Source organism: Lepidochelys olivacea (assembly GCF_965140295.1).
Source record: "Lepidochelys olivacea isolate rLepOli2 genome assembly, chromosome: 1".
NCBI classification, from domain to species: Eukaryota; Metazoa; Chordata; order Testudines; family Cheloniidae; genus Lepidochelys; species Lepidochelys olivacea.
The window spans coordinates 286,393,379-286,419,817 of NC_140411.1; the positions used below are offsets into that span (position 1 = coordinate 286,393,379).

General features: G+C 40.1%; 1 long non-coding RNA gene across 1 annotated transcript; it reads left to right on the forward strand.

The window, feature by feature from the left end:
• The first annotated feature begins 169 nt into the window (after nt 1-169).
• LOC311525104 lies at nt 170-25,908 on the forward strand. The gene is made up of 3 exons (XR_014712682.1): nt 170-300; nt 4,709-4,910; nt 24,379-25,908. It is a non-coding gene; the product is annotated as an uncharacterized lncRNA (long non-coding RNA).
• The last annotated feature ends 531 nt before the right edge of the window (nt 25,909-26,439 follow it).

Below are 26,439 nucleotides of genomic sequence, written 5' to 3' on the forward strand. Positions count from 1 at the left end.
CTCCCTCCGCCGCCGCTGCTCGCGAGAAACTCCCCTCCCGCTCAGTGCCCGCCGCTGCTGGGCTGGCTGCCCGGCGCCATGCGTGCGCCCCGCACCCGAGCTGCCACACGGGGTGGGGGGAGTGCCTGCCTGCCTCGCTCGGCCCTAGCCGAGGCTCCCCTGCTGGTTCAGCTCCGCCTTGCCCTCTTCTGCAGCCGCTGGAAGCGCCTGGGGGCTTTGGGACCGGACAGCGGCTCTGCCTCCCGCCCGCGCGTGGCGCGGCCGTGAGTGTCAAGTGCGGGGCTCGCTCTGCAAAGCGAGGTACAGCGCTTTCCCGCTTGGGTTGCATGAAGGCGGAGCGGGGGGGGGGGTGGGAGATCAACGCACCCTCACCCCACTGACAGCTGTTACTACGGCTGAGGGGGGGAAAAGTAACAGAGGAGGCGTGCAGCCGCTGGGGAGAGCCCGGTTTCGCGGGCTTCCTCCGAGCTGGCGCATAAGACACCCCCAGCCCCATGGGAGGTCGCTGAGCTGCCTGCAAGAAGGGCCGTCAGTTGCTTCAGTGGCAGGAACCTCTCTACCATCCCCGGCCCAGCTCCCCGGCCGTGACTCAGCCTGTGTTTAACTAGTTTCTATATATATACACATATATGCAGGTGGAAGGAGAGGGAAGCCTCCCGGCTGATAAACACCCCCTGGCACAGGCAGATCCTGTGATGATAGGATGTGGTGTGTGTCAGATTACAGATCCTCCCCGCCACAGGATTTCTGGGATTATATGTGCGCGAATATATCCCCTGCATAAATATGGAACAGGCACCATGTATTTCATTTAGATCTACTTCATAAAGAGTTGCTGAGTGCAGCTTTGAAGGGCAATAGTTGTATCATGCTAACCTAGGGGCTGATCCTAAGAAACACTTAAGAAGGTGAGTAATTTTACTCAGGTAAGTATTTTTATTTAAACCAATAGGATTTTGCTGCTGAGTAAGATTATTCACATGTATAAACGTTGGATGGAACCCCTAAGGAACAAAAGACTGGAGTCAGAAAGCCCTGATCCTCAAAGGGGGTATTCAAGCTCCTAACTTAATATAAATACCTTAGAGGGCCTAAATCCTCAATTTAAGGAAAGTACTTAAGCAGGTGCTTACATCCATCCTTATTCAGGACAGCACCTAAGCACGTGCTGAAATTTAGACATGTTCTTAAATCCCATTTTTATGACAGTTGGATTTAAGCATGTGCTTAAATGCTATCCTGAATAGGGATGCTTTCCAAACTCAGGGGCTAACATATTTCTAGGGATGGGCCCCTACCTGCAAAATTCAGGTGCAGATTTTGAACACACTGCCTCTGCTCTTCCCAACCCCCAAAAGTATGTGTTATTTGGATCAGGCAGGTTGGTTCAGAACTTTGTCAACATAGGACCCATCTCCAAAAGTCAGCTCCAGCTCTGGATTTGTATTCCAGACACCCCTTTTCTCTTCTTCACTCTGCATTGTTCGGGCAACTGTCTCTGTATTTCATAATCAAAGCTATTAAGGCCCAAATGCTGCAAAGAATTCCATATGTGTTAAACTTAACACACTAAATTGAGTGGCAGCTACTCACAGTACATAAAGTTAAGGTTGTGTATAAGTCTTCATGGGATCAGGGCCGTATTTTCTATCCTGCAATAACGGTTGCAAAAAGTAATGTTTTAAAAATTACTTACACTTTTAAAAATATATAAGTAGAGCAAATCTTTTATACAGAGGTCTGTGGAATGGGATATAATGGCCATTTTGCCTTCTGAAAGCATGGCTGGTCTGAATTTGTGCTAATATACTACCTGCTTTAGAACTGCTGTTATAGGGAGTATAAATAGTTACCTGCTATCATTCAAGCCAATCAGAATTTAGAAAAAGAAAAAAATAAAGGCTCTGTCTGGAATGATCAAAGCCCTAGTTTTTATTTTACAATGCAGTGTTACATACTGCAATGGTACAAAATAGAATATAGAGTGAAATATGTACAAAAGTCACCTATGAATTGTGATTATATGTTCTAGTTAATCTGTCCTGAGTAAAATCTCAGTCCTAACTACAGTTCCTCCATATTAATTGCGCTATTATCCAGCCACCTGTTCGGCAGAAAAACAAAAATCCTTTTAGTGGCTGTAAATAGGTTTCATTATATGTTGACGGTATAAGTTTGAGGCATATAGTAGAAAACTGTTGCCCTGTGATTTGAAAAAAATAACTGACACTGGGATAAAAAACCCAAAGCTGTAGGTTGAAAAATGTCAGTGTGTATATGTTTCATTAAACCCTTTAAAAATGGTCACAAAAGAAGTGTCTGGGTGCTTTTAAGTGTTTTGTATGTGGGCTGTCAATAACAGGCATCAGAGAGAAACACCATCTTCTGTACTATTTTTTTCCTGACATGTTTTCTAAGTTTACATATTTGTTCCTGTCAGCAGCTGAGGAAGACATTCAAGCAAAGTCCTGTTTTAAGGGTATAGGTAGTCTGAAATAGAACTGATTTTTTTTGCTGTATTTTATAAGTTGCAAAGTTTTTTTTAAATAAAATAATATTTATGCAACTTAGAGCAGGGAAGGAGCTAAAATTTTATTGGTGAACATTTTTGTGCAGGCTTCTCACAGAAGTAGCATGTTTAGTGTCTGAGACAGTTGGACTGTGTTTGGCAATCAATTCAACTATGCCAAATTTAGAGGGGAGTCTAAGGCAGTATAAGATGGCATAAGATATTCTAGTATTTTAGCATGTAGTTTGTGTCTTTATGTCTGAGATTTTCAAAATCAACTATGGAATTCAGTCACATAACTCAGGTTTGAAAATCTCAGGCCCCCTAAAACAGCTTGGGTCAATAGAAAAGGTGATGTGTAAAGGGTTAAGGACATGCCAGTAAGCAACTGTGGGTCTAATTCCTTCTAAGAAAGGCTATATTAGTGTAAATAACAGGCAGAGTACAGGAAGAAGGTTTAAGTAGAAAGAGCTTAGCCTCCTTTAGATTCACTTCTGACGTTGGTCCAGTAACTCATGCAGCGCTCTAAGGGTCTTCAATCTCCCCTCAGATCCTCACAGATCTAATATGTTAAATGACATACGTTAAAGAGGTTCTGCTAGCAGCTTCTCTGATAAGCAATTGAGGTGCCTGCATTATTCCATCATTCTAAAACCATACATTACCAGGTTAGCCATTTTCCATGTTCATAATTGTGGATCAGATACAGGTATTTTTAGCCAAACTCATAAGTTGTTAATACCATCTGAAATTGGCAGATCTCTGGCCATGTGTATATTACAGCACCTTGATGTAGAATAACATGAGTCTATATAGATGCATACCCTACAGAAAGCTCTTTATTTTGCAAAGTCTTTGTTCTCTTATTCACAGTGGTAAGTGTATGAATGCATTTTGTACTTAATGTCTTTGAAATTCACAGTCAGCTTGTCAGATGTCTCCGTGACTTTGCTGGAAAAGATATCAGATCATGTCTCGCTTCTGCAGCAAAATCCTAATAATGACTCTCAGTTGTTCAAAACTTCCCTTAGGCCATCAACATCTTGTATGCAATCACATTTTATGAGCTATAGGATGAGATTTCAGTTACTTATACAAAACAAGAGAACACGTTGCACACCTTAACCAAATAAGTGTAGAGATGGTTCTCCCTAGACAAGTATGAGAAGAAACATGGATAAGCTTCAGATAATGCAGTTACCAATTCACTAGGTTATATTGTGTCCAGTGACTAGGGACCCCAATAAAGCTGGGGTATTTTTTGTTAAGGTTCCAGTGACACAAAATCAACACTCTGTATTCAAACTGGTGCTTTATAGTCTTAGCAGTAAGGCTCTGTAAATAAGCAACCTTACTGTATATCTTGCAGTTGGGTACAGTTTATTCATGGAACTGAACTTATCCAAACAGGGGATAAGAACATTATAACTTTCAGAAGACAAGTAGAACTTTTTATACTTTGAGGCCTGAGTGATCAATGCTTCATTCACTTGTGTACATAAAAGATTTACAAACAAATTTTGTCTGACCGCTGAACAAATCTGCAGGAGTGGCAGGGCTCAAGGACCCTCCCCCATTTGCCTCCTGTGCAGTGACTAGGGACAACTGCAGTTCCTGAACTCATATAAGTAAGGACTACAGGGCTAGCCAGCCCAAAGTGACCAGGGAGGAGGCAGAGGTCCACCAATCCCTCCACTAGCTGAACCAGCCAGTCACAGAGGCAAGCACATACTGTATATTCGTAAGAGATAGGTATGCGAGGGGAAGTGCGAACAAGAGACTACGCTACTGGTCCCTTGTGTTTAAGAGGTACAATAAAGCTCTTAACTGATAGAGAGCCTGCTAACATTTCTGTCATGAATAGTATGTACATTTGATTTATAATGTATTTTAATTGCAAATTTATTTTTGGCAAATGTATTTGGTATACCTATAGTTCATGAACTGAGAATCCCCCAACACCAACCTGCAGGTCTGGGTACCCTAGGAACTATACAGCTGCTGGGGACTCCCCCACAGGAGGGCTATCACCAAAAGGGGAGATTTCTGTTTCGTTGGAGCTGCCAGAGTGGTGCAAAGGGAGTAGATTGGGGCAGAGGTACTGCCCCTATGCCGTCGTATTTTTTCACAAGACATTTTCAGTGACATTCCAGATCTAATATGTGATGCTGATAAATATACCTTCTGCTTTATTTTCAGGAGTTATTGCGAAGAAAAATATTGGAGGAAATCATTCCCACTAAAAATCCAAGCAGCCGCAATGCTAGATTATAACAGAAAATGTCTCTCACCATCCACTTTAAATGTTAACCCCACGCACCCACAGTAATGACCAAATCCTGCCCGCGTGATTTATAGAAGTAATCCCATTTACTTCAGGGAAACCACCTACTTGACTAAGGTGAGTGAGATTTGGCCCTAAGCAATATTTTGTTTTGTTGTTTTGAAATAGGGATGACTAGATGACTATGTACAACCACATCTTGGCTTAGCTTTTCTCTGCCACTTACAAAGTAACAAACAAAAGCGGAAAGAGCACTGTGTTGTGTTATGTTTTAGATAAATAGAGACCTATACGGTGACTAGTTCGTAGTCATCATGGGACAGACAGGATTAGTAGGTACTGCTCTGTTCCCTCTCTCCTTTCCCCTTATTTTCTTTTTCTTGCGTCTTCCCTTTCTTTGAGTTTCTTCTGGAGTTGCAAGAAACTCTATTTAAAACGCTGTCTGAGTAGCCCTCACATTGGAGCATGTCTGAGAAGCCACGTATTGCCTATGTTACCGTATGGGCACACAGATTTGGTCACTGACCCTCTGCTGATGTCTTATGATCAGGTAGGACATTGAAATTGAAGCATCAGAAGTATCATCACATCATACAGTTGACCTTAGTTCCTTTGCTTATTTCAGTCCTATTAAGCTAAAATGCCTTGCATTTTGCTCTTGTTAAAAGCCAAATCTCCTGGTCTGAAGTTTTTGGATGAAACACACATCTACAGTATAATGTAAATCAAATAATACTTCAATTATCCAGTCTCTGACTGTCTGGTCATGGACTGGTGGCAGTCACATGGTTGTCCATGATTAACCTGGCTGCCCCAGATCAGTAATAACCCTGAAGAACTCTTAGATGTATGAAATAAAGCCAAGCAGTGTGGACATGGATACTCGGCTCTCTTAGCATATTGTTGTTGTTGTTATCCAAATCAGATTGTGAAAATAAGTTATTTCCTCCATCTGTTGTGTTTCACATCTATACATGTTTATTCAGCCTCCCAAAATTGATTATTCTCTCTTTCTATCATTCATTTATTTTTATTTATTTTTCCCATTTAATTAACTACCTAAGAAGATTAAACAAATATGTTTATTGTCTAGTGGTGAGTTTTATTTAAAGCATATTTGGTTTGCTTACCATAAAGCTTATTTTAAACAAAGCATCTTAGATTTTTTTTCAACTGTGAGCCATTTGTTTTTACTTTTTGTTTACACAAGTTCAATAATAATGTTAGTTGCAATGTGCCAAGCATAGATATAACAATGCTCTTTGTTTCTCTCAGTGAATAATTACACTTAAACCTAGTTAATCATAATCAATTAGAAATAAGCAAGTTAGTCTTGGAGGACAGAGAGAGAGAGAAAAATTGTGGACATTTCATTCTGTTTTAGGAACACAGGAATTGTTATACCAGATTAGACTGGTGGTCCAGCTAGTGCAGCATTCTGTCTCAGACAGAACCCAGTATGAGATATTTCACAAGAAGGTGCAAGGAACCCCTACAGGTTTATATCCCTTATAAAATATTTTTTTTGTAATCCTTTTTTTGTAACTGGATAATCGCATTATCTATATACATTTCTAATCCTTTTTCAAATGTATTTGACTCTTAGGCTGCCTGCTATCTTGTAACAATGTATTCCATAGATTAATGGTGTGTTATATTTTTTTAAAAAATAAGTATTTCTTTTTATCTGTTTTTAATTTACTGATTTTCAGTTTTATTGACTATCATATTTCTTTTGCTATTAAAGAGGGAAAATAAGAGCTTCTGATTTACCTTCTCTATGCCATTCACTGTTTTGTACGCTTCCATCATCTTCCCTCTTATTCATCTCCCTACATTTAAAGAGTCCCAATCTTTTAAATCTCTTCCTATATGGAAGCCTCTCCTACTCCTTAATCATCTTCATGGTCCATCTGAGCATCCCTTCTGTGTCTGTTACATCTGTTTTCACACCACATCTGGTCGTAAAAATTTATAGACTCCTACAATTATTGTAATAATGCCTTTTTATACAATTTGGTCTTCAGCTTCCATGCTTACCTAAATTTGTTTTACTTTAGTAATATTGATGTACAAGAGTTGTGGATTTGTAATTTATCAAAATGTCCCATTCATACAAAATAGCTTTAATCCTCTTTTGTTTTGAAAAGAAATAGTTACCAGAAAGTTTAGAATAAAGGGAGATACTTCATTACAGCCTTAGAATGGATTTAGGGACAGATGATCTTTAAAATAATCAATAAACAACAGTTAAGTACCCAATTCTCTTGCAGCTCTTACTCAGGCAAATCTATTGACTTCAAGCGTTCCCTGTGTAAGGATTGTGGCTCAGTTCAGCAAAGTACTTAAGCACATGCTTAAGTTTATCCCTGTTCAGGACAATATGTAAGCATATGCTGAAATTTAGATATATGCTGAATAGGGGTGGACCTGAGCCTGTGCCTTGAGTGCTTTGGCTGAATTGGAACCTGCATTATCAGACTCTTATTCAAGACCCTAACAAAGAGGGGATTGTATATGTGTTTGCTTTCATATAAAGTGAATAATTCAAACCAGAAGAGGAAAGTTATTTAACCTAGAATACTGGGGTCTTTCATGGCAGTCACATTGATAGTCTTAGGTGGTTTGAGGCATCTTCTGGGACACTTTTGTGAGAAGTATAGCAACCTGATGCTTCTCACAAGCTGATGGGCTAACCAGCATTTGCCATCTCTCAAAGAACGGGTGATGTGCACATTTTTAATGTCTTTAGATTGCACAATTACATAGTCCAGCATGTGCCACTGTTTTGACCTGGGTTGCATCCATGTTGTCTTATATTTGTTGGCCTTTTGGATGACTGCGTGGGTAATAGTGAGATTGAACTCGGCCCACTTGGACAGACGTAGTTGGCCATTGGAGTGTGACCTTCCAATGCCATGATAGCCTAGCAACCTGCTCCACCTGTCACCATTGGCTCCCACACAAGCATTAAAGTCTCCAAGGACAAAGAGTTTGTCCTGGTGTGGCACTTCATAAAATACCTCTTTGACCTCATCTGTATGAGTCATTGTCACCCCATAGGCACTGATGATGGTTGCAATCTGGACAAGTGTATGCGGAGCACCGTAACTTGATCGTTGACTCTGTTGGTGAGCAAGTCAAGCTTGCAGGCAGTGTCAGACTATATGATGAACCCTACCCCAGACTGTCTTGGCTCGTCCTTGGTCTTGTCAATCCAGTAGTAGGAGTGGCCTGCTCCCACCTCCTTAAGGTGGGACTCATCAGCAAATCTGATTTCACTGAGGGCAGCAACGTCTATGTTATACCTCATCAGTGTTTTGCCAATAAGGGCTGTTCTTCATTCCGGACTTTGGTCATGGTCAAGAAGAGTTCTGACATTCCATGACCCAAATGTCAGTCTGTGAATCTTTGTTTTATTTCAACCGCTTAGTTGGATGACCAGCCAGGAGCAATAGCCTGACAGGTACAGAAAGGACAGGCTGTGATCAGGGTTCCTTTTCAGTCCCTTTCCTCCTCCCCACCCCCCCCCCCAATTGGGGAGAGCAACACTGCACCTAAAAAGGCCTGCTCTGTCACCTCAGGAGGATGTGGGCTCTATATCTGCTCTGGTCTGTGGAGAACAATCAACACCATAAGGCCCCCTGTGTGCAGAGTTGCGATGAAGGACTGCCAGCATCATCCTCTGCCTGTCCCTGACACCACCTCCCCATCTCCACAGGACTCTGGTAAATTGATTGGGTTAAATGAGTAGAATGAATTGGCTGAATGACCTGCATGATGAATGGATTTAAGCCTTTTCTACTCTTTTCCAAGCAGCTGTTGCTGCTGCTGCACTGGTGCAATGGATGCCACAAACATAGCAGCTAACACGGGCGCAGGATTTGTATTTGAAGTTGAAAATATTAGTAATCAGTTAAAAAAAAGAGTTTTATGTTTCCAGTGATAAATTTTATTAGCACATCATCAGCATTAAACAATAATATAGTATCAATTTATAAAATGTATAACTATGTAACTGATCATCACTAACAGATGTAGTGCCCTATCTTGACAGCTTTCTACACATGGGATCCTATTGACTTCACTGGTGATTTTGCAAACAGAGGGTCCTAAGTCTGCTAGTGATGCTTAAACAAACATCAAATGATAAAATGTACAGCTAATACATTATTATATAGGTCCCACACCATATCATTAGGTATTCTATATATACCACTAATCTTATAGAATCACTATTTCAGAATCATTTTAAAGGGTTGGGTTTTTTTAAATATATTGGTATCATTTTAGCATCCCTCTGCCTGTAATGACTGGCATCCTTGGTAGTACTATGTGTCCATCAATGTAAGTCTCACAGGGAGCAAAACATTATAACTAGACAACTTTAGAAGCCTCTAGAAGTTACCTAAAATAGATTTTCTTTATTTAATAATGTTACAACTTTAAGGTCTGAGATCTCAGGACCAGTCAAGACTGGAAGCAAATGCTATATTTCCTGCTGGGAAACTGTTAATCTGCCCTCCTATTTCTAGCTCTGAGCTCAATAGGGGGGTCATTTTCAGAGACCCTTGATGAAATCCTGTTTCTGTGAAGTTAATGTCAAAACTCTTTGACTCCAATGGCAAAATTCTCATTGACTTCTAAGGGTCCAGAATTGAATTCCCTAAGTCTACAACATTCCTGATTAAATATCTGTACAATTTATAAATGGATTATATTATTTTAAAAGAGTAAAATGATGAAGATGATCTTACATACTAGAAGTGAAATAAAGGACCAATCCAAATAGTCATATATAAATAATATTTAGATATCGGGAGATAAATAAATGCACAAATTTAGTGTATCAAAAATGACTATTTTTAAAGAAAGTTTAAGCCTTTTTGTTTTTTCACTCATTTGAATTCCTTTATTTCTTAGAGCAGAAAATAAATTAATTAACTACAGTTTGATCACAATTATCATATCTGAGATTCTGGAATTATGATTAGTAAATTACCTAGGTCTTTCTCATTTTCTTTAGAACTTAACTTTTGAGTGAGGGTGGGGCAAATGAACCATTTTTGCAATTATGTAGGATTTTCACAAAATAAAATTTAATTGACAATGAAGGAAGCATGTTTCTAATTAACATAATATTGATTCAGCATATGGCATGCTGGCTTTGGTTTTCACATTTTATTAGGAAAATTGTAAAATTGTCACTTCTCTTTAGTGCCACCTTGTGGGTCAACCAGTAATAAAAAAGCATGCAAGTCTCTCATGCTATCTTAGATCTGTGACATTTTCACAAAACATATAGCAGGCTCTCTGGAGTTCAGAAATTTCTGTATTTTACAAGGAGAAAAAAAAACAAGGTACACAAAAATATTTGTTATGTATTTATAATAGCTATGAAATAAAATGGAATGATTTCTCTGAGATTGGAAGTAATAGGATCTACATAAAAATCAGTGCTGATTTACAGGCTAATCATCAGACTTATCTTGGAAAACGTAAGTGGCAAGCTCCTACTTGTGTGAATCTTACCATAAGAAAGATGCTGCCGAATCTTCTTAATGCCATCACTTCTGCACCAATCTACCCTGAGAAGTGCAGTTGGGTGATTATAAATTTGGTCTAATCCTAGTTTCAGAAAATATATCAGATTAAGCACTGGAAGAAATTTACTTGTAAAAATCATGTTGAGATCATCTTTGAACTCAACTGATGGTAATTTAGCAAACATTTCTAAAAAAATCAAAAATTTAAAGTGCTAAAGGACATATGTATCATATATAAACTTCAAATCTAGACTTACCTTGGAGAATCACTGGAATGCTTTGCTCTGAAATACATACCTAATATTTTGGTTAGCATCAAACCTTAAAGATCTGAATATACTTGTCTCTGATATATTACTGTGGGGTACTGAAGACAAGTAAAACTTTGTTCCAATCCCTTTGTTGTGAACATCAGAGAGAATTTTTCAGATTTTATAAATTTTAAGTAACCATTTTTATTACTCTTGTTAATGCCAGCAGTTTAGTTTTGGAGTTCTGTTGCCAGGATCTCAATTTTGTATCTTGTAAACCACCAAACGAAATCATTTTTCTTAATATTTATTAAGCACACAAAGTAAAAGCAAGAGGGAAAATAATTAAAACTTAAAATGAAGCGTTACTTGTTTTTTTTTAAAAAGAGTGGTAGCCATGTTAGTCTGTATCAGCAAAAAGAACACCGAGTACTTGTGGCACCTTAGAGACTAACACATTTATTTGGGCATAAGCTTTCATGAACTAAAACCCATTTCATCGGATGCATGCAGTGGAAAATATAGTAGGAAGATATATATATACAGAGAACATGAAACAATGGGTGTTGCCATACCAACTATAACTAGACTAATCAATTAAGGTGGGCTATTATCAGCAGGAGGAAAAAACCTTTTGTAGTGATAATCAGGATGGCCCATTTCCAACATTTGACAAGGTGGTGTGAGTAACAGTAGGGGAAATATTAGCATGGGAAAATAGTTTTTACTTTGTGTAATGACCCATCCACTCCCAGTCTTTATTCAAGCCTAATTTAATGGTATCCAGTTTGAAAATTAATTTCACTTTTGCAGTTTCTCGTTGGAGTCTGTTTTTGAAGTTTTTTTGTTGGAGTATTGCGACTTTTAGATCTGTAATTGAGTGACCAGGGAGGTTGAAGTGTTCTCTGACTGGTTTTTGAATGTTATAATTCTTGACATCTGATTTGTGTCCATTTATTCTTTTGCGTATTCTTTTGGTCTTGTTATAGTTGGTGTGACAACACCCATTTTTTCATGTTCTCTGTGTATATATCTCTTCCTACTGTATTTTCCACTGCATGCATCCGCTGAAGTGGGTTTTAGCCCACGAAAGTTTATGCTCAAATAAATTTGTTAGTTTCTAAGACGCCACAAGTACTCCTCGTTCTTTTTGTTTTTTTAACTAACTCCTTTGTGTTCTCTCTCTTTGTATACAATCTTTTAAAGAGTGACATATCTTTGAAAATGCCTTAAACTGCATTAGCAGTTATTGCTGGAAAAGAGAGAGAGCCCATTTTAAATGTTAACTCTTAGGTTTTGTTAAAGTTTGCATTTTTCCTGAGTACAGGATCACACAGAGGGGGAGGGGGGGAACCCAAGACAGGGGAAAGTGCAGCTTTTATGATTCTTACAGTTTAGTAGGTGCTGAATTTTTGTTTTGCAGCCTCCGTGTGTGGGGCCCTCACACTAGTGTCCAGTGAGGGGAGCCAGTCCTGGGCCAGGCGGCCCCTTCCCCTTCCCAGCTGTAGGGTGTCCTCCAAGCCAACAGGTGCCAGTGCTGGTCCTGAGCATGGGGCACTTGATAGTGATTCAGTATGGAGGTAGCCCAGGATAATGCAGCTGGGACCAGGCCCGGCGCATGGGGGCTGGAGTTGCAGAACATCTGGAGTGGAGCCAGAGGCTAGCGATGTCAGGAGCTGGGAAGCAGAGCTGGGCAGACAGTAGAGCCCACCCCACTCACCAGGTAAAAAGTAAGGGGGATGTGTGGACAGGATGGGCTTTGTGGGAGCTTTCCTGCTCCCCCGGACTTCTGCCAACTCCCCCACTGCCCCATCTTCCTCCCAACTTCCCTCTGCTCCCTCTCAGGGCTTCCCACTGCCCTCCCCTGAGTATGCACTTCAATCCCCCCATTCAGAGTGATTTTACACCACCTTTGGTGTTTGGCACTTCTTATTTTAGGACACAAGGACTGATTAGGACCATGTAAATACTGTACTGAGGGGATATAACTAGCCACTCTGAGCATTAGTAAGAATTGTTTTGAGCTTGCCAAACTGATCATAGCAAAATGTTGCAAGGTTAAGCTTGTGCTATCTAAACAGAAGGCAAAAGGAGAAATAAGGGAGAAGTAGGTGGAATAAGATCGGGATGAAAGTGAAACACAAGGAGGAATATAGCAGGAACCATAGATTCACATCTCATTCATTGCTCCGGACACAGGCATAAAGATACAGATATCTTGTCTTCCCCCTCCTTCTCTGGTCAGAACATCTATGAAGTTCAGGTTGTGAAACGTTTCAACTTTATTGTAATTTAATCATATTATGTTATATATAAAAATGACAAAATGAAAATGAACCATTTTGTCTTATTGAAAGAAATATTTCAATAATTACATGCTGATGTTGATGAAATCAAAACTTTCCAATTAAATATTTCAATTTCGTAGAATTAGCATTTTCTGATGGAAAACTGTTCCATCAGAAATGTTTTGACAGTTCTAATTATGATTCAATCTTTAATTATGTAAATACATACTGTTTTTTCCACAGGGCTCATTCCTCATTCAGTGTACAAGATGGACAGCGCTCACTCAATGAGCAGCAATTTGAGATTTTGTTTATCCTCATTGTTCAGTGGGTGGCCCCATGGGCTATTTACTGCATACCGTTCAAACTCTGCTGTCAAGACAGAATTAGAGATTTCCCAGTGGATTGTTATATGGTGTTCATTGCTATAGTATCTGAGTGCTTCACAAGCATTAGTTAAATTATCTTCATTACACATCTATGAGGAGAAGGGATGGTATTGTCCTGCATATGGAGAACTGAGGCACAGAGAAATTAAGGTCAAAATGTACACAATTTTGGGTACCAAATTTGAGATACTTTAGGCTCTGATTTTTGAGAGTACTTAAAATTATAAAGCAGGTTATGTTCAAAGCACAGCTGCCATTGACTTCAATTGCAATTGTGAATGCTAAGCCCTTCTACAAATCAAGCCCCAGGTCTCAAGCTGGCCCCTGGATGTTAGTGGCCATCTGATTTTCCCAGCATTACATAGGTACTTTGTGTCAAACGCAGAAATAGAATCCAATTCCCCAAGGTGGCATTCAACTTCCTTAGCCATGAGACCGTCCTCTCTCTTTCTGCAGTCCCCTGCCTCATTCACAACACACCTTCCAAAGTCTGCAACAAATGAGCCAAGGGTCCTTCAGAAAACAACCCCCTTTACTACACAACCCTGATTCATCCTTAGAGCAGTTCCATCCTATGCGCTGAATGAAGCAAGGGTCCTGTGGAAAAAAATAATATGTGATCATGTAATTAAAGACTGTATCATAATTAGAGCTGGTTGAAAATTTTCCAACAGAACAGTTTTCTGTGGGAAAATGCTGATTCAACAGAATCAGAACATCCCACCACAAGAAAATGTTGATTCCATCAGAACGTCTGATAGCAGGCAGGCTGGCAGGCCTGGTTTCCTGCCAGCCTGTCTACTTCCCAGCTGCCCACCTAGTATGCTCTTCAAGCTCCCTCTCTTCTTGGGTAGTTGGCTCCCCAAATAGCTGGCCTCCCCGGCTGCCCATCTAACAGGCAGGCAGGTGAATGGGTTGGCCATCCAGTAGCGTAGCTGGGGGGAAGCAGGGCAGCAACTGCTCCCCCACCCAGCAGAAGTGGCACCTTTTTAATTTTTACTCACCTGGCGGCGTTCCGGGTCTTCAGCGGCAGGTCAGGGGGAACGGAGATAAAAGAAGGCGTCACTCCCTGGTACTCACTGGCAGCACTCCGGGTCTTCAGCAGCACTTCGGCGTCGGGTCCTTCACTCGCTCCGGTCTTCGGCAGCATTGCGGTGGTGGTGTCAGGGGAGGGTCTTTCAGTGCCTATCTCCACTCCCCCTGTTTTTTCCACCTGGCTACGCCATTGTGGCCATCTCCCTGCATGGCTGGGTCTCCAGGGTGCCAACCATCCAGGTTGCATGTCTGTACAGATGGCCCGCACCCTGGACTGCCCAGCTGACTTTTCATTCTGATTTGGAATGAAGTTTTGGAAATGCTAAAAATTTTCCACAGCACAGAAATTCCCATTCCCGCTTAGTGCTAATCAAAAGGCATGTGCACAAGGGAGCCAATTTCAGTTTGCACAGGCAACCATAATTCCGGCATTTCCCAACCTGAATGCTGGACTTTGCAACTTTAATGTTCTTTATGCATAGGGTATTTTGTGTGCATAATGACAGGTTTCAGAGTGGTAGCCGTGTTAGTCTGTGTCAGCAAAAACAACAAGGGAGTCCTTGTGGCACCTTAGAGACTAACAAATTTATTTGGGCATAAGCGTTCGTGGGCTAAAACCCACTTCATCAGATGTATGGAGTGGAAAATACAGTAGCAGGTATATACACACAATACATGAAAAGATGGGAGTTGCCTTACCAAGTGTGGGGTCAGTGCCAGGGCCAGCTCTAGGATTTTTGCTGCCCCAAGCAAAAAAAATTTTGGCCACCTCCGCTTTTGTTTCCCCCCCCCCACTCCGCCCCCGGCTCTGCCCCAACTCTGCCCCTTCCCAACCCCTTCCCCAAATCCCCGGCCCCGCCTCCTCCCCCATTGCTTCCTGAGGCTACCCCCCGCAACCCCCTGCCCTAGCTCATCTCCGCTCCGCCTGCTCCCCTGAACACGCTGCCGCTCCGCTTCTCCCTCCCCCCTCTCAGGAAAGGGAGAGGCAGCGTGTTCAGGGGAGCAGGCAGAGCAGAGGTGAGCGAGGGGGGAGGGAGGACAGGAAGTAACGGGGGGGGGGGTAGAGGAACCGCTCCCCGTCCCAGCTCACCTCCACTCCACCACCGCCGCCTCCCCCAATTGCACCGCAAGCCTGGGAGGGAGGGAGAAGCGGAGCGGCGGCGGCGTGCTCAGGGGAGCAGGCGGAGGCGAGCTGGGGCAGCAGGGGCCCATTTCTAGGGGCAGCATGGCTGGCGCCGGAACGCCGCCCCTAGAAATGTGCTGCTCTAACACCTGCTTGTTTTGCTGGTGCCTAGAGCTGGCCCTGGTCAGTGCTAACGAGACAATTCAATTAACAGTAGAATATCAAGGAAGGGAAAAAAATCACTTTTATAGTGGTAATGAGGGTGGCCCATTTCAAACAGACAAACAGTGCATAATGTCCTAGGTTCTAAAAAAAAGCAAACTGAAAACAACAGAAATCTCATCATACAGCATCATATTGCCACCCACATGGGTTGTCAGCAAGACTGGAACCTTTAGATCCACAGTACAGACCTATGATACTTGATCTAACTGCGTAACTGATAACAGTAGAAGGGTGCCATCCCATTGACCAGCACCAAACAGACATGAGATACATCCTCCAACAGAGGCATGGTGAGATTCAGGAATATTGGGATTCTTTCCTGGTTCTGGAAGGGAGTGTGCGCTGTTTGGGAAATACCCTTCTGCCCCTGCTCTCCTGAAGCCTGGCCCTTTCTACCCCATCCACTCCAGCTTGTCCTTGTTCCAATCCTCTCCCCATCAGAATCCTTCTCCACTCCTCAGACTTCTCATCCCAGTCACAGTCTCCTTGCCCAGACAGTCTTAGTCTCCCCTGCTGGCTCTATCTCCAAGTCCCAGTCTCCACCCCCCAGGTCCTCATCCAATTTCAGTCTCTCCCATCCCCCATTGTCAGCCTGTCCCCCACCCCTTTTTAGGCTCCCACAGCTCCTAATCTCCTTGCCCTGCCAGTCCTGGTCTCTCTCCTAGGTCCCAGTGCAAGCTCTTTCTCCAGCCAGTTCCAGTCTCCTCCCGCAGCTCCAAGTCCAAATCCATCCCCAACTCTATCAGACACCATGCCCCAATCTACTCTTTCTTCTGCCCCACCTCTACCCACCCCAGGTGCAGCTGTTGTCCCCTCTGCATATGAATCAGGCTATTTTCTCCTCCACAGTGCCTTGGAGTCAGCAGGGTAGGCACTGTAAGTACAGGAAAGACAGGCTTCCTGATCTCAGTTCATGTGCCTGGTACCACAATGGCCCTCAGCAGTGTGGGCAACAATTGTAGGGAAATTCCTGCTTGGACCCTGCAGCCCTGACCTGGAGCAGGCTCACGGCAGACAGAAATTTCAAAAAATGTAGCTGCCATACTCTAACAAGTCTCTGCTTAGTATGTGTGAACTGAGATTTATCAAAGGCATGTAACTTGGCCAAATTTGGAAGTTTCACCAAGTTCCCCACACACAGCAAAAGGTACCTCCTTGACTCTAGGAGGTGCAGCAGATTCTTCGTAAAATAGAGGTAAGATTTTTTTAAAACAAAGTCAAAATAATGTATTTTTCACTAATCTTGTTCTGAGAAATGGCTGAACCATTTTTGCTGAAACTTAAACATAAAAAATAAAATCAGCCTCAGGTAGATACCTGGCATGGAAAACTTCAGGGTGAATGGTGAAAATTTGGCAAAGCAACTATGTATAACAACAACAATAAATAGCAATATATAATAATGCCATCCTGAATGAGCAGTCAGACTTGAACTCCCCTTAAAACTGAAGTTGACGGTCATGACAAGACATTTATAGGGTAGTTCTTCCAAGATTTGCAGTAAGATCTCAGGTTTGACCTATGACCCATCAAAAGGTTCTAATGATCTGCATACAGGTAAAATGCAACCAGTCAACCGTACTTTTTTTTTTAGGTTTGCTGGAATGCATTGCAGTAATAGACAGATTATACATAGGCAGAACATGCCTCTCAGTTTTAAGCCACTCTCACAATTAACCTTCTCAAAAATGACATTTAAGGCTGAAAGATTAAGTGCAAAGTCTCATCCCAATGGACAATTTTTGTTGGATTCATTTAGGAATTGAAGGTTGTGTCATGTGCCACTGCAAAGATAATTTTTCCTAGATTATAAATCATGTCTGGGATTTGACTCTGCTGCCACAAGGAAATAATGATTTTTCGACCGGTAATAAACTGACACTAGAGATTGTTGGTTTTTTGGTAACCTTGCAAAAACTTCATTTTTTATAAAGAGTGACATCAAATAGCAGAACTTAATTAATAGCAAACGTGTATTTACACTGAGTATACCTCTTACCCTTCAGAGGGATAGCATCTTTAGTATTCTTTGTAATATCTTAACTTAAGGTGTAACAAACAAAGGATCATTGTAGATGAACTAATGTAAAAATTTGTAAACTCAATAAGCAATGGCTATTAATGTTCTCTTTTGTCTTCCAGGCAGAAAATCAAAGCTATTTAAACTAAAGGATGTGTTTAAAATCAATGTATGTTGATAAGGTGCACACATTAACAGTAATGTTTGCAAACACACTCTCTAACTTATGTACACAATCTTTTCTTTTGGGATATATAGTCACATTAGCTGGAACCATAGAAGACTAAGGTTTTTTTTCTTTTTCTTTAATTTGCTATTAATTTTTTAATGCTTAAAAGTTGAAAGTCTAGTGCAGGCTCTAGGCACTCAGATACTACAATGGTAAGGGCATTAAAACTACTCAGATAGGTAGTGTAGGAAGTGATTGACTAAATCTGTGTATTTAATATGCAAACTAAACTCATGCAGGCGACACAAGAAGTTCAGTATTATGTAAAGAAGTCAAAAAAAAACTGGGATTTTTTTAACTTCCATTCAGATCTGTAATTGTGCCCTTTTTTATACAGAATATGGGCTGTCAGGCTGGGGTTTTCAAGGCCAACTGAGAGTTTTAGCTACAAAACTTCCACTCATTTCAGTTGGGTTTTTGTGGCTAAATCTCCTATTTGACTTTGAAAATCTCAGCCTCAGTATTTATCTCGTTTACTTGTTGTTTATGCCTTATCAAGTTACAAAAATCCCCAGACCATGACTCGTAACCAATTCCACTCTGCAGAGACCACACATACTTTTGCAGAAGAGCAGTTCTCCTGAGACCATTCTATCCAAGGTATCCTGGAAGAGATTAATGTAAAATGGGATGGCTTTCCACACACCAATAAGACATTGGTTTAGAAAGTAGAATCTTAAATATTTTGAGTCTCTGGCCTGAAGAGTCACTTTGATAGAATCATAACAAAGAAGATGTATACAGAGCAAGATTCCTGACTCAACGAATACTGAAAACTCCGTTGGCTACTAACAATACAGTATGCAATAATAGAACAGAAACAAAGGGCATCAGACTGCTGCAATTCCCCACAACAGTAGGACTCCATCAGGTTTTTTTGGAAGGCTGAGATCTAGATGTTGAAAAGCTGAATGTGTCAGACAACCCTATTTACATAAAGGGCTGATTTTGCATTTTTTACATGGGCAAAAGTACTATCAACTTCAACGAAAATTTTGCCAGAATAGGAACCGTTAGATTGGGTTTAGAAAAAGCCTATACTATATAACCAGAAGATTTCACTCCAAGAAAAAGATTTATTTATCCACAGTCTTATGCAGGCACACATTACTATAATATCTGAGATAAAGTATTTTCTAAGTGGAATTTAAGAGAAATGAAGTGGATTCTGATGTCATCATCAAGAAAACTTTAAGAATTTTGCTTCTGAGAAAACCAAGAATGTTCTGTCTTTTTCCCACCTGAGCTCAGGTAGGCAAGCCAAGCACTTTTAAAAATGGGGTTTGACAGGAAAGTTGAATCAGCCATACTCTTCTTGGTTAAGCTCCTAATGAGGTATAGAAAAAAAAAAGGGACATTCCTGTTTTGAATCCAGGTGAGCCAAAAGACTCCTTTAGAGAAAATAAGAGGGGATGCTCAATAAGCATGAAAACATGAATCATTAGTGTCAGACATTTATATGCCAAAGAGAGACACAGTGGGAATGTCACAGCCTCAAACAATGCCATGTCTAATGCAAGCCACAAAGGTTGTGGTTTATTATGTTATCTTCTTTTAGTGCACACCAAGTCTTCAGACAAACTTAATAGTTCTAATCTAACAAGTGTTTTATCCCATGAAGATTACGGAATAGATTCTTATTCAAAAGAAATTCAATAAATAATTTAAGAAATAATGTAAGCGCTATTTTCAGAGCCAGAATATCACCAATAAAATGAAAATCAAATATTCCCTTTTAGTAAGATTTGGACAACAGAAAATATGCATCTACAGTATTTGGATAGAATAAGATTTGCAGGTTATACAAAGGTTTCAGAGTAGCAGCTTTGTTATACAAAAATATTCTTCTCTTGTTTACAACATTGGTTGGAAATTTGCTTGCTATGTATTGGTGTGTATCGATGTATCTATCGAAGGCCAAATAACATTCGAAGTCAATTGGAGTTCAGCCCTTGAGTTCAACTGCAGCAAAATCAGTCAGAGAGAAAAAAAAAGTTCTCTCTCTCTCCTTGCTTTCAAATGTTTGTAAATACCTACTACATAGAACTGCATTGACTGTTTCAATTCATTTCAGAAGAAGATGATAGCAGAAAAACTGTATGGAAAGTAGGCAAGGTGGGTGAAGTAATATCTTTTATTGGACCAACTTGTGTAGGTGAAAGACACATGCTTTCAAGCTCCACAGAGCTCTTTTAATATGGTCTAAAGTGAAAATAAAATACCAATTAAGTCTTACTTCACAAACTAGAAATGATTACTGTTATGTGACATTCTATCAATTCTCCATGGGCAAAGCAAATGTTATTGAGTGGTAATAACAGAAATGCACAAGAAACTGCAATTGCAAATAAACTATGTCATGCTATTGTAGTGCTTTATTGAAATGAAATTCCTATAGTAACAAAATTCCCTGCATATTATGTTAGTGAGCATAACAAAAATTATGCTAATTTATTTATTATTTAATAATAAATATTATTAAATATTTTATTTAATATTCAAATCCAATTAATGTACTTCTAACTATGTGTACATAAAAAAGAGTTCCTACCCAAAGAAAATTCAATCTTCATTTGTGTTTGTAAAGCATGTAACACAAAGGGGCCCCAATCCTGACAGAGGCCTCTGAAAGTTATTATAATTTAATAATAGGGAGAAAAAAATTCCAAAACATATCATTAGCAAACATGCTAAACCCACAAAAAAAAAAAAACACACGCAGAAATTGGTCTTGTTTTTGACTTAATTGGCTTGGGCTTGTGAATTGCTTGTTGGCTAGTTTTTGGCTTGTAGCTTGTTTGACTTGTAGCTTGCTGCAGCTTGTCCCTCCCCCCCTCCCCCAATGGCTCCCAGCAAGCAGGGGCAAGGGAGGGCAAGCAGGGGCAAGAGGGGGAGAGAGTCAAGGGTACACTGGGGGCCCACCATAGTCCCAGACTGCATACCAGGGGGATCTAGTCACAGAGTGTTGGGGTTCTTAGAGATTCGCTTGTTTTGAAATAGGATTAGCTTGATTTTTGTCTTATTGTGAAAGTCAGGGTGCTTATTTACCGTGTGAAAGTTGGCAACTGTGATCATTAGTACCATTCATTTCCCCCTTCAATAATGTAAGTGCCTCTTTTCTCATTCCTTTGCATGTGGTTCTTAATGTGTTTTGCTGTATCTCTGAATGGATTATCCTGTTCCATTAATTTTGTAATTTTATCTGTCAAAGATACAGAATGTCTTATTAAAAAGTTAACAAAAGCAGAGTGTAAGAAAACACTGGAAATTTGCTTCCGGGGAATGCTGAAATAGATGCTTGTCAAGTATATTGTATGAAAATGTTTGTTTGTTTCTTACTCTAAATTGGCAAGATTAAAATATTACAAATTAGAACACACTTTATATCTTGCATTTCCAAAGCTGCTAGTGAGGAGATCTTATTGGCTGAAATTTATGTAACTGTTCTAGTTGTTCAGAATAAATTCTCTGTCAGTTATCTCTTAAGTCAAATGCTATGTATTGACCACTGAAAAGAAATTGACAGGACAAGGGCTTTTCTCCAACAGAATTAAGCCTCTTTCTTTAGCTAGTAGTATTAACAGAAAGTATAATTCAGTGCACTGCTGGAAGCTGATGCTACCAATGACCAATCCAAAGGCAGATTGGACAGGAGTACTTGATATTTAGCCTAATTCCAAAAGACAGCATGTACCCTAATGTACAGGTTTCTCATCAATTGATGTTCAATGAGCTGTTGGCATCTTAGAATTTCTGCCAAACATTGGTTATTCTTTGGCAAAGACCAGTTTTGTTGAAAGTAATGATTAACTAGGATCCTTCTCTGTATTTGGAAGTTAGAAAAAGGCACATTGTACCATACAGATGAAACTGACAAGTAAAAAAGCATATAATGTCAGAAGTATGGGCTGAGTAAGAGTGAATATGTCAGGGGATAGGTAACATGATAAAAAGCCTTCTCTCTCTAGTTGGTTGGTTCAAAACTTGCCCAGATTGTTACTGTTTAATGGCTGGTAGTGTCCCATTTGAAAGGAGTTTGGTGAGCTTAGTCTAATTCCAGGAGGACAATAAACTGATAATGCAATTGGCTAGATGGCAGTCACAGCAGAGAGGCTGCAGTCATCGAGGCTGAACTAGCTTTGTACCTCTACAGATGGTCCTTGCAGGTCAAGGATGAGGCATGTTAGCAGGGCAGTGTGAAACTTGATTGTTTACTGCTTATACAGTTGCTGACTACATTGTACCCATTCTATGCGTAGTTCATTCTCCAAGGTTGTTAATCTCCTACTTTTTGCAAGCACTAACTTCAAACTAAAATTCATTAAATCAATGGAATTAGACCAGGGATTAATCTGGATGACTATTTGATCTGAGTATAGTGAGTGAAGCAGAAAACTGTCTACAGCGTGACTAACTCCCAGTGCAGGTCTTCTGAAAAGGAACACCACCATGCTGAGCATTATACTGCTCTCATGCAAATTAGACATCCATAGAAGTTTTGCATTTGTGGGAGAAAAGCTGACAAATCATGACAAATTTGCTTTACTTTCAGGGACTCAGCTACAAGCCAGAAGAAAGATATGGTAAACATTTTCTCATGTTTTACAGGGGTATTTTCCGGGACAGAAAAACCCACGCAACTATATTGGCACCCTTTACAAAATATGGTACACTGATATAAATCTCAACATTCAAGCCAATTCCAATATTATCAAGAATTTTGTAACACCCACCATCACCTACTATTTTTGGTATCTAAAATAGTGAGAGCAGAGTAGTGGAGGAAGATAGGAACAATTGCCATTTATTTTGTTCATTCTTAATTGAATATTTTCTATTGTTTTTTCTTTCAAATGAATCTTTTATGATCCAGAGATATGATAAGCTACGCTTGAAACTTCAAGCCATCGAGCTAGATAGATCATTTTTTCCCTTGATAATATATATTACACAAGTAATATCTCTCAAGTAATAGGCAGCTCTCTGTTTCTTTACTATGTTAAAGAATGATACACATTTTCAATTTATCTATCGGGCATGTTAGAAAATGACAGCTATATTTGTTTTTCACCATGTAAAGTGAATGCTAATGGCTCACCAGCTGATTTATTTATTTCTTCTCTATCCACACAGATCTTGCTGTGCTATTTTAGTTAAAAAATATTGGTATGGAAGAACAAGCTGTTTTAGCACCAGAAAACAGTACCTTACCATAAATGAGCACTTTGTCTCAAAAAATTAAAAAAAATAAAACATCTGAGCTAAAGTACGAAGACTGAGAAGACAAAATGTCCATACTAAAGGGCTCAGTCACACCTGGGGAAATGATGAGCTATATCATACATATCTCTTGGAGCAGTGCCACACGCTGTGGCAATGGCTATTTTACATAGTTTTCTAGATTATGAAGAGTACGCTATGGGAAAAAAGTGTGTGTGGCTTGAAATTTTCCGTGATTAGTTATTGTTTTTTGTAATGAAAAATTTCAACCAAAATGCTCTCAGAGTCATTTTCTAATACAGGGGCAGAAGCACGGGGAGTTTTGGTGGAAATTTTTCAACTAGTTCTACTAACAATCTGTGACACAGGAAAAGGGATATGATAAAGGTGTGGAGGTGGGTGGCAATTGCTTCTCAATACTTTGTTCTTGTATAACAGTCACTTTGTGTATCAGGAGTTACTTCACCACAAGACCAGAAGCAACTTTCTTTATAAGCTGTTATTTCATATGAAGATCTGATGCCAGGAAATGTAAAGTAACTGCCTCTTTAGGTTCATTATACCTGCAGACTTGACAATGTGTCCCTTCTGGCCTAGTGGCAAAGAGAATTTTGTAAGTTTACATTTGAGAGACTGGGTTGGCAGTTATATGCTACAGTTTAGGTTGATAGTATTTGCTAACCAAATGCTAGGAAAAAGCCTCCATGTTTACCGGTTAGCACTAAACAAAAGAGAGAAACTCTAATTTAAACAAAGCACTTAACAGATATACAAAATGGGAGGCTGGTGAGTGGTGCAGACTACCCTATGCCAGCAGAGCTTTTTTTACTCTTCCCCCCACCCAGCACAAGACATTTTAGCTCCAAGATGGGGAAAAGGCTCAACTCTTACCACTATGAATATGATATTTTATGCACAAAGTAGTAAGGTCTGAGATTTCTCAAACGTACAGTCTCAAGCTCAAAGCTGATCCTCAACTAAATTATAATAATTTCTATCCTTATAGTTGAGGTACAAGAGATTGGGCTGAAAGTGTGAACTCAGTGCAATATTTTACTCTGTTTGAATGGTGCTATGTCATTTGACAACGTAAAGGAACCTGCACTACAATTTACATTATTACAAGTAAAATATCTTCTACAAAATATACCAGTCACCATACGCATCTTACATCATTCTTTAAAGTATGGTTCTGCTCAAAAAAGTGACTTTCTAGAACTGGTACCATGAGGTTTCATGTTTCTTTTGCTGATTTCCAGATAAAATCTGATCAGATTGCAAAGAAAACCCATCTTTTTCTGACAGTCAGTCCTGCAAACTCAACCTGAGATCTGAAAGCCAAGCTGGGTTCTTCCTGGCATATGCATCACCAACAACAAGGACGCTGCAATCTTAACTTAGACAACAATTCTGTTGATTATGTAAAAAATATAATGGAATCTAAATTGCTCTCGTCTAGAACTGATAGAAGTAAACAGTAGCAAATATTTATATTAGTCATCAGATATTACTGAATACACATGGGAAGAGAGGATTATCTAGCAGAGTTAGTCAAAAGTAAGAATTTCTATTCCGTGGGAAATTCTGAAAGAAAATTTCATTCCTTTTCCAAACGAAAAACAAGTTTTGAATTTTCTCACTTAAAGGAAAAGAGAATTTGTAGATATAGTTTAAACATTTTGTTTTGAAAATTTAATAATGAGATTGACTGTGGGAGCCCAAGTTCGGAAGCTCCCAGCTCAGCCATGGCTCCTAGGGCTTCTAAGCACCCCATGGAACTGGAAGCCTAGAATCCCTGGAAGCCATGACCAAGCTGGGAGACTCCGTGTTTGGGATCCAGGGCTCAAAGGTTCTCAATTCTGTGGTAGGGAGAAGATCCCTGCATAGAGCCAGGGTCCCACAGCTTCCAGCTCTTCAGCAGGGAGCTTTGAAGCCCTCAGGTCCCCGATTTTGAGGTAGTCAGTATAGCAAGGTGCCCTGAAGTCACAGATGCTTGAAGCCCAGAGTCCCTGTCTGACGTTGTCTAATTAAAATATAATCATGCAAATCATTATTGCTACCACTGTTATATAATTGCAACGAATCTTATACGAAGTGTAACACATGGCCGGAAAGGGTTAAGCAGCTTGCAGGCTAAATAACCCAGAGCCCATCTTTAAAGTCATGTTAGAAGGGTATGCAAATGGTAATTAGGGCCATTCAATGCTAGATAGGCTAGAACTGCAAATGCAAATTTATATTGTTAGAAGTGATACTAATTGGATGTGTTTACTTATAGATACTAGCCATGTAAACAGACAGTTCCTGTCTGTCACTGTTGCTGTTGATTCAGAGATCAAAAGGGAATATTAACATTTAGATGAATCTTTGGTGCAATAATGTCATTGTCTATGTGTCTCTATAAAGTCTGTGATTAACTGCTTAATGGATAAATTATCATAAGGTAATTCATGTAGTTAATTACCGGTGATGACTGGAAACAGATGGTTACATCAAAAGCCTATTGTTTACCCAGGACTGTATGGTCAAGTGGATGCTAGAAAACTATAAGACCAACCCTTGGGTCTCAATCCTTTTTATCTCAGATCTGCTTGATTCTTCAACGCAGGGGAAGCTTAAGCCTCAAGATTGAGATTCCAGTGCTGACTGGACTGCCCTGAATATAAACATTGTACTATAACCTATGGACCAATTCTGAAATAACTTTTTGCAACTACAAAGCTCACCATCTCTGCTATGAATCTGAACCTCAAGAATTATACTCTCGTCTATTTGTATACTGATCTGTTAACCAATTCTCTCTTTTTCTTTTAATAAATTTTAGTTTCGTTAATAAGAATTGGCTGTAAGCGGGTATTTGGGTAAGATCTGGAATATTCATTAACCTGTGGAGGTAATGTGTCCGATCCTTTGGGGTTGGTAGAACTTTTTTATACGATGAATAAGAATTCAGTAATCTGCATCATATTTGACTTGGGTTCCTAGGTGCAGGCCTGAGGCTGGGTTACTTTAAGGGAACAGTGTTGTTGACTTCTGAGTAACCAGAGAGGTATTATAGAAGCTGTTTTGTGCTGGCTTGGTAAATCTAAGTATTGGAATATCCACCAGCTTTGGGGATTGCCTTCCCCATTCTTTGCAGTTCACCCTAATTGAGTGAACTCAGATGGCTCCCCTGGGATTCCAGTCACACCCTGGCCCTAGAGCCCCAAACCTTGGAGACCTGGACTCCCAGCAGTCCACTAGACAAACTGACCAGAAACAATGAATAGTAGGTGTCATAAATATAAAGGGAAGGGTAAACCCCTTTGAAATCCCTCCTG